Below are 8,956 nucleotides of genomic sequence, written 5' to 3'. Positions count from 1 at the left end.
AAAGCATGGCGATTAAATATTTTTGCTGCTTTGTTAACAGAAAATTATACGGCAACAAACTGGTAAGTACTGCAATAGAGAAAAATGGATTTAGTAATTATTGCAAAATATCATGGAAAATAAGAAAAAGCAAAGCGATTCAATATTTTGATGCTTTGATAACATAAAATTTTAGATTTTTCGGCAATCAACTGGTAAGTATTGCAATAGATGTTGAGGATTGATCTCGAAAAACTCATCATCAAGTGGGCATTTGAGCTAACGGTAAACACAGTCGTCGGCTGATCGCACATTTGTCTCTAGAATAAGAAACCGAATGTTCTGGATTATGAAATAGACGCAAACATAGAAGCATAAGGAGACATCCAGAACATTCGATATGCAGTAGAAGTAGGTATATAAGCGTGCTGTAAGTCGAGCCAAAGTTCATTCAGTGAGTTCATTGTGTAAGATCAATGTCAGTGTGTCGGCTCGGTTAGTTAAGTTCAAATCGTCGCGGTACGTGAAGAAGTGTACTTGTTACTGAATATTGTGGTAAATAAACTTTTTGCGTTGCGCCTACATATACCGTGTTTCATTTAAGAAAAACCTTCAACAGGTTATGGGCCCAGACAGTGCTAAACGTGTAATGTAGTGTGAAATCGAGTGCAAGTACAAATAAAGACAATGAAAATGGAGCCATTAAATATGAGAATTGAACAATTACGCGACAAAGACAATTGGCATTTGTGGTGTTTTATGATTCGTACGCTATTGGAAGAAGACGACGATGTTCTTGCCGTTTGTGAAGGTAGTTTGACGTGTCCGACACAGGAGTCTGCAACATACGAGAGAGACTCGAAAAGGTTCTTGAAAGCTGATAAGACTGCAAGGAAAATAATTATTCATTCTATCGAGAGAAGACCGATGGAATTGATTGTGAGCTGCAAAACAGCAAGAGAAATATGGATAAAATTGAACTCAGTGTATGATATGAAATCAGAAGAAAATTTATCGGCTATTCAGAAACAATTTTTTGATTTCAAATGGATTGAAAGTGAGAGTATGAACTACAATATTTCAAAGTTGGAAGTTTTGTGGAGCAAGATGAAAAATCTTGGAAGTGCTGCGCCTGAAACAATGTTAATGTCGCGAATCCTGTCATCTTTGCCTCAAAAGTTTAACTATTTTCATAGTGCGTGGGATTCGGTCGAAGACAGCAAAAGAACATTGAACAATTTGACGACTCGTTTAATGACAGAAGAAATGCGGTCAAAAGAACAAGAAGTGGTACCTGAAGAGTCAACAGCGTTAGTTGCCGACAACGGAAAAAATAAAAGAGAACATGAAAATAAGAAGAAAATTATGAAGTGCTATAACTGCGGCGTGATGGGACATCTGAAGAAGGACTGCTACAGGTGTTATATATGCAAGAAGAAAGGCCACAAGAGCAACACCTGTCACCAAAGGAGAAATGTAGGAAGTCAAGCGGAAAATAATCAAGGAGAATCGGGTGAATCATCAAGGAAAGGATTGATTGCGAGCAGGGACGGCAGAGAAGATGACGTGTGGGTGATCGACTCAGGAGCTTCTGATCACATGTCAAGGCGTCGAGATTGGTATTCTACTTATGAAGAATTTTTGGAGCCCCTGAGGATAGGCGTAGGTAACGGTAAATATATCACGGCGCACGGAAAAGGTAATATTGATATTGAAACTTATGTCAATAATAATAAAAGGGCGACGACATTGTTTGATGTTTTGTATGTTCCGGAAATAGTTTACAATTTATTTTCTATTATGTCAGCTGCAAAAAGGGGTGTTGATTGTCTTATTAAAAATAAAGGAACACAGTGTTTGTTGAGACGTGATAATAAAATAATTGCAACGGGTTCTAGGTTCGGAAACTTATTAAAATTAGATGCGAATGTTTTGATGCCAAAATTGTGTAATTTAACAAGAAAAATAGAATCGAAAGAAAGTGATTCTTTACAAGTATGGCACGAGAGGTTTTGTCATCAAAACGTTCGACATGTTCGCGATTATTTGAAAAATAAGAATATTGATTTTCTAGAAAATGATTTCTTTTGTGAAGGATGTGCTTATGGGAAGCAGCATCGGCTAACATTTCACAAAAATATTGACCGTGCAACAAAGACACGAGAGATAATTCATACTGATGTTTGCGGTCCGATAGAGGTAGAGTCTATTGGTAAAAAGTTGTATTTTGTTAACTTTAAAGATGATTATTCAAGTTATCGGGAAGTTTATTTTATACGTCATAAGTCGGAAGTATTTGAAAAACTCCAAATTTTTATTCAGGCAATTCAGAATCAATTTCATGAAAACATTAAAGAAATTCACAGCGATGGGGGTAGAGAATATATTAATAAAGAAGTTAAATTGTTCTTTAATAAGAAGGGAATAAAACATATTGTTAATGCTCCTTATACACCTGAACAGAATGGAGTTGCGGAACGTGAGAATAGAACTATTATTGAAGCTGCACGATCAATGTTGCATTCTAATTCTGAGTTACCATTATTTCTATGGGCAGAAGCAGTAAACACTGCAGTTTATGTAATTAACCGCACAGGTCCAACAAAACATGGGAATAAAACTCCATATGAGTTGTGGTTCAAGAAAGAGCCAGATATCGGAAATCTTAAAATTTTCGGGACTGAATGTTTTGTACATGTACCAAAAGAAACAAGTAAGAAAATTCTAGTCGAGAGTGCTCGACTAGATACTACCCTGAACCCAACAAATAAAAATGCTCATTTAGTATGGATGAAATTTCAATTTCAATGTATTTAAAAATATAAATAAAATACCAAACTCATTTAATAAAATATAAAAATATTTTGAAACAATTAAAAAAAATTAACATCAGTTGCATCGATCGGGATTCGAACCGCGACTCCTCGATCGAGCGTCACGCTGCTAACACACTAGGCCACCTCACTCCTGCTAGTGGCGCTGGCAAAACTCAAATAGATTCACTGCTGCAGCGCCATCTACCAAAACTAAACGAAACTAACTGCTGATGTGATTCTAAGAATCTGCTAGAATAACCAAACTATTAAAAACGCACATAAAGTATAGTTAAAATTTTAATTTCGGTGTATTTAAAAATATAAATTAAATAGAAAACGCATTTATGAAAATATAAAAATATGTTGAAACAATTAAAAAAAATTAACATCAGTGTTGCACCGATCGGGATTCGAACCGCGACTTCTTGATCGAGCGTCATCCAGCTAACACACTAGGCCACCCCACTCCTGCTGGTGGCGCTGGCAAAACTCAAATAGATTCACTGCTGCTGCGCCATCTACCAAAACTAAACGAAACTAACAGCTGATGTGATGTTTTTGTTGTAGCTGCTGCACGTGCGTTTGTTAATTGGCCAAATATTTGATTATTTTTTATTAATTTTTGACTGAACGGAATTTAATGAAACTTTCAGCATATGATCTACATATTATATTGAATATTTGAGAAATTTAAAAAAAGAAAAATCATTCACAATTAGCTATAGAGGCATCTGATTTGAACTTCAATGTTTTTAGTCGATAAAAACATAACGGGATGATTTTTCGAATTTTAAAAGCAAACTCGACGTCCGCGCTGTATATACGGTCATTTAAAAAAAAAATTCAAGTCTCTAGCTCTTATATCTTCGGAAATCGACGCGTTCAAACATACGGACAGACGGACAGACGGACAGACGGACGGACGGACAGACGGACAGACGGACAGGGCCAAATCGACTCAGCTCGTCGCCCTGATCAAGAATATATATACTTTGTGGGGTCTGCCACGCCTCCTTTTGCCTGTTACATACATTTCAACAAAACCATTATACCCTGATTTCCCATTTTCAATGGGTTCAGGGTATAAAAAGGAGAAAATTAGATAAAAAGTCTATTAAAGGATTTATAGTAGGATACGTTGAAAATTGCAAAGGATATCGTGTATATGTTCCAAATATGAGAGATGTAATTATAAGTAGAGATGTATGTTTTAAACCAGAAAACTTTACAGCTCAGTTTAAAAAACCTGAAATTTTAGTTGACAATTCTGAAAGTGAGACTAATGAAAGTGAATACGAAAATAATAAAATTGAAGATGAATCAACTGAACATAATAATAGTGAAATGGGTCGGCGATTGCGAGATAGATCACAGATTCGTATGCCAGATTTTTATGGTTGCCCTGTTACATTTATTACACAAAGCTTGCCTTTAAATTATAATGAAGCGTTGAAGTCTGATGATAAAGAGTACTGGCAAACTGCGATGCAAGAAGAAATTAATTCTTTACATGAAAATAGAACTTGGGTTCTTGTTCCAAAACCTGAAAATAAAAAGGTTATCAATAGTAGATGGGTTTATACAAAGAAGCTCAATCCAGACGGCTCGGAAAGGTATAAAGCGCGTTTAGTTATTAAGGGTTATTCACAAAAGGAAGGGATCGATTATAAAGAGACTTTTAGCCCTGTAGTTAGATTTGATACCGTGAGATTCCTGTTAAGTGTAGCTGCTCAAGAAAATCTATTTCTTGGTCAGTTTGATGTAAAAACAGCCTTTTTATATGGTACTCTTCAGTATCACTTCAACCTCTCAGGAGATAAGACGTGCTGCATTAAAACCCCGCTTCGCAAACGCATTAGCAAAAACTTATCAGCAAACGCGCGACAAACGAATATCAAACCGAAAAGTAAAAATCAAAACAAAAAAACCAAAAACAAACCCACGCTACAACAGTTACACCGGGCTTAGCCCAACAACAACAACCATGCACGAACCGCCGGACATAAGCAAATATAAATACACACATCTAAGCGAACCCAAATACGTTGTCTTAAAACGAAATGATAATGAATCGTTTGAAAAAGTGTCACCGTTCGTAATAAAAAAAACTATAGACTATGCCTGTGGAGGAGAAGTAGAAACATGCAAAAAAACAAGAGACGGCTCCCTACTTATTAAAACAAAAAACAATTTGCAAGCTACAAAACTACTCAGACTTACCAAAATGACAAACATCGACATTACGGCAACAGAACACAAAACACTAAATTTTTCCAAAGGTGTAATATACTGCAACGATCTACGGAACATAAGTGAAAGCATAATACAAGAAGAACTAAAAACACAAAAAGTAACCGAAGTTCGCAAAATTTTAAAAAGACAACCAAACAACACAAACCAAGAAGACAACATACTCATAGAAACCGGACTCATCACGATCACTTTCGCAACACATAAACTGCCTGAGACAATTAAAATTGGCTATGAATCTGTCCGCGTGCGACCCTACATCCCCCTCCCACTGCGATGCAAAAACTGTCTCCGCTTCGGACACCCTGCAACCACCTGCAAAAGTGCTGAGACCTGCAAAAAGTGCTCAGAAAACAAGCACACCACCGAAGGAGAACTATGTAATAATCCACAAAGATGCCTGAATTGCAAAAACAACGCAGAAGTCGACCATCAACACAGTACACTCGATCGCAAATGCCCTACTTTTCTAAAACAACAGGAGTTGACAGCAATAAAAATAACGGAAAAAGTGGATCATAAAACTGCAGTTGATATATATCACAAAAGGCACAACCAACAAATTACCTACGCCAAAACACTGTCACATTCAGCACCACACACAACAACAACACACACACCAACCACCACACTACCCAAGACCCGATACACGCACACACCAACCAACACGATGCAACAGCTAGGAAACTCTCCACCTAGCGCAGCGACAACACAATCAACCACAGCCCGCTCAACAGAAACAACACCCAAACCACATCAAAAAGCACATCAACAACAACAACAACACCATCAACATCAAACCATAACAGAAGACATGGAAACTGAAGCCAACCTCCCCAACGTGGAAAACAAATCTTACACAACACAATCCACTGAAGACCTCAAACTTAGAATATTTACTAAAGATAAGTCTAGCACTCTAACTACTAACTTTAAGCCCTCCAAAACAAAAACAAAAACTAAACCCCCAAACAAAAACCAATACACAACCAACAGTGACAGCGAATCCATATAAAAAATAAAAAAAAAACCAATACCCAATAGCATAAACTAATACCTTAAACTATAGCAATGTTAAAAATAATACAATGGAACATAAAAGGATACACAAACAACTATAACGAACTCTTAACTATTATAAAACAATGCTCACCACAAATCATATGTCTCCAAGAGACACACTATTACAACAAAAACGCCCCCATCCCCATCCCAATAAACTTCCAAATTTACACAAATACAGCCTCCAATCGTTTTGGTGGCGTATCGATATTAGTCCACAAGTCCATACAACACAAACAATTAAGCCAACCTACACAATTAGAAACCCTTGCAATAGAAATCTTGTCAAAAACAAAAATCAACATTTTTTCAGCATATATCCCACCCAGCAAAGCCTTCACACCTAAAAACCTAAGCGACCATTTTGAGACAAATAACAGCAACACCAACCAAATTATCCTAGGCGACTTTAACTGTAGACACCATAGCTGGGGCTCACCTCAGGACAACAAGAGAGGCAGAATTTTAGCAAAATTTGTCCATAACGCTAACCTCACCATACTTAACGACGGCTCCCCAACCCACTTCTCCACTCATAATACATTCACGCACCTAGACCTCTCTCTATGCTCCCCCCAAATCACACCATTCACTACCTGGAAAATTTTCGACGACCTACACGGAAGCGATCACTTTCCAATCCTAATCTCATTGTTCCCTCAAACACAAACCACAAACTTTTCCCGCCCCTTTTTCAAAATAAAAGAAGCCGACTGGCCACTCTTCGCGAAACTAACAGAAAATATAAATGAAATCATACCCACATCTACTAACATTAATAAAGAGGCCGCAACCATAAACAAGATAATACTGCAAGCTGCCCATCACAGCATACCCCAAACAACTCCACACCACTACAGTAAGAACACCCCCTGGTGGAATAAGACCCTGACCCAACTAAGGAAAAATAAATTTAAAACGTGGCAAAATTTTAAGCGGAATAATAGCAATGACAATCTTATAAAATATAAGAAAGCTAATGCAATGTTTCGAAGAGAACTTAAAATGACAAAAACAAAAGCTATGACAACCTTCACGTCGACAATCCAACCCAATACCCCCTCTGAAAAAATTTGGGCTAACATCCGACGCCTCTGCGGACTTAACCCAACCAAAATTATACACTGTATAACAGACACAACTAACAACTTACTCACAACAGACACAACCCATATAGCCCATCTCTTTGCTAAACACTGGTCTGACCAATCCAAAGACGAAAATTTCCACCAAATCTTTACTACGAACAAATACTCAAATAAACCAATTAACTACATACCCAACTCGAGAGCACAAACAATAGAATCTGAAATTACAATGATTGAATTACTATCCTCATTACAGACCCTCAAAGGAACAACTCCCGGCCTAAATAGAATATCCTATCCCATAATAAAAAACACCTCCTACGCCCTAAAGATCAGAATAAAAAACCTTTTCAATAATATTTTCAACAACCACATCCCTCAAACCTTTAAAACCAGCCTAGTCATCCCTATCCTTAAACCCAATTCAAATAAAACAATAATCAATAACTATAGACCAATCTCCCTCAACTGCTGCCTATCAAAAACACTTGAAAAAATAATAGCCAAACGCCTATGGTGGCTTGTCACCCAAAACAGACTGATACACCCAAACCAGACAGGTTTTAAGCACGGCAAGTCAGTTGCAGACGGTCTGCTCCTCGCAGACCACCTGATAACTAAGTCGCTGCAAGCCAAGAAGCACACCTCCGTCATTGCCCTTGACTTTTCAAGAGCATTCGACAGAGTTGGGGTGCATACGGTTTTGGACCAACTCATCAGGTGGAAAGTCGGCCCAAAAATAATAAACTACATAAAAAACTTCATGAACAATAGGAAAATAAAAATAAAAATTAAAAACATAATAACCCGCCCCTATCCACTCTTCAACGGCATCCCCCAGGGATCCCCAATATCCGTCATCCTTTTCCTAATTGCCTACAACAACCTCTCCAACATCATCGGCTTACATAGGGAGCTGCAATTCTGCGCCTATGCCGATGATTTTTTCCTATTTATACCCCTCAATAAAGAAAAAAACCTATCCCATAACCTTGACAGCCTCTTTGCCCAAATCCACGAATGGTGCTCATATTCAGGAGCATCACTCGCACTAAACAAATCAAAACACCTCCACATTTGCCGAAGGCATAATTGCATTTGCACCATATCGTCCAACAACACGCCCATTCCCTCCGTTTCCAGCCTAAAAATCTTAGGCCTAACACTAAATAATAAATATAGATGGGACTCCCATATAAAAGCAATACAACCGGCGCTAACAAAAAAACTAAATATAATAAAATTCCTTGCCAATCCCAAACAAAATTGCAGCACCCATACCCTCATAAACATTACAAAAGCTACGCTTCTATCAAAAATAGAATATGGGATTTTCATATACGGCCATGCCCCCAAATCAACCCTCAATAGACTTAAAACCTTATTTAACGCCGCAATCCGCATATCCCTTGGAGCACTACGCTCGACCCCTATCCCCAACTTGCTTTTCGAAGCAAATATACCCACAATAGAACAAAAAAGAGACCTCATCACAGCCAAATCCTATAAAACACTCCTAAATAGCTCAGACTCCCCACTCCATAAATACATAAAACGGAACTGCAACCATAGAAACAGCAAACTAACATCAACAGTGCAAAAAATAATAAATTCATGCAAAGAACACAATATCCCCTACCTTCCACCTCCAAACAAAACAATCACCCCCTCATGGTTATTTCCCGCTCCCCTCATCAACACCACACTACACCAATTCAGCAAACCCCACACACCTCCCAGCTCATATAGACAACAATTCGC

General features: G+C 37.8%; 1 long non-coding RNA gene across 1 annotated transcript; it reads left to right on the top strand.

Annotated features, from left to right (window-relative positions):
- Window positions 1–218: 218 nt before the first annotated feature.
- Window positions 219–8,001, top strand: LOC149270139 (uncharacterized). Its single transcript, XR_016268952.1, has 2 exons — window positions 219–534; window positions 599–8,001. It is a non-coding gene; the product is annotated as an uncharacterized LOC149270139 (long non-coding RNA).
- The last annotated feature ends 955 nt before the right edge of the window (window positions 8,002–8,956 follow it).

Source organism: Drosophila arizonae, chromosome 3, assembly GCF_054131065.1.
Source record: "Drosophila arizonae isolate 15081-1271.41 chromosome 3, UAZ_ARI_1.0, whole genome shotgun sequence".
NCBI lineage: Eukaryota > Metazoa > Arthropoda > Insecta > Diptera > Drosophilidae > Drosophila > Drosophila arizonae.
This window is presented reverse-complemented; position numbering and strand designations above follow the sequence as displayed.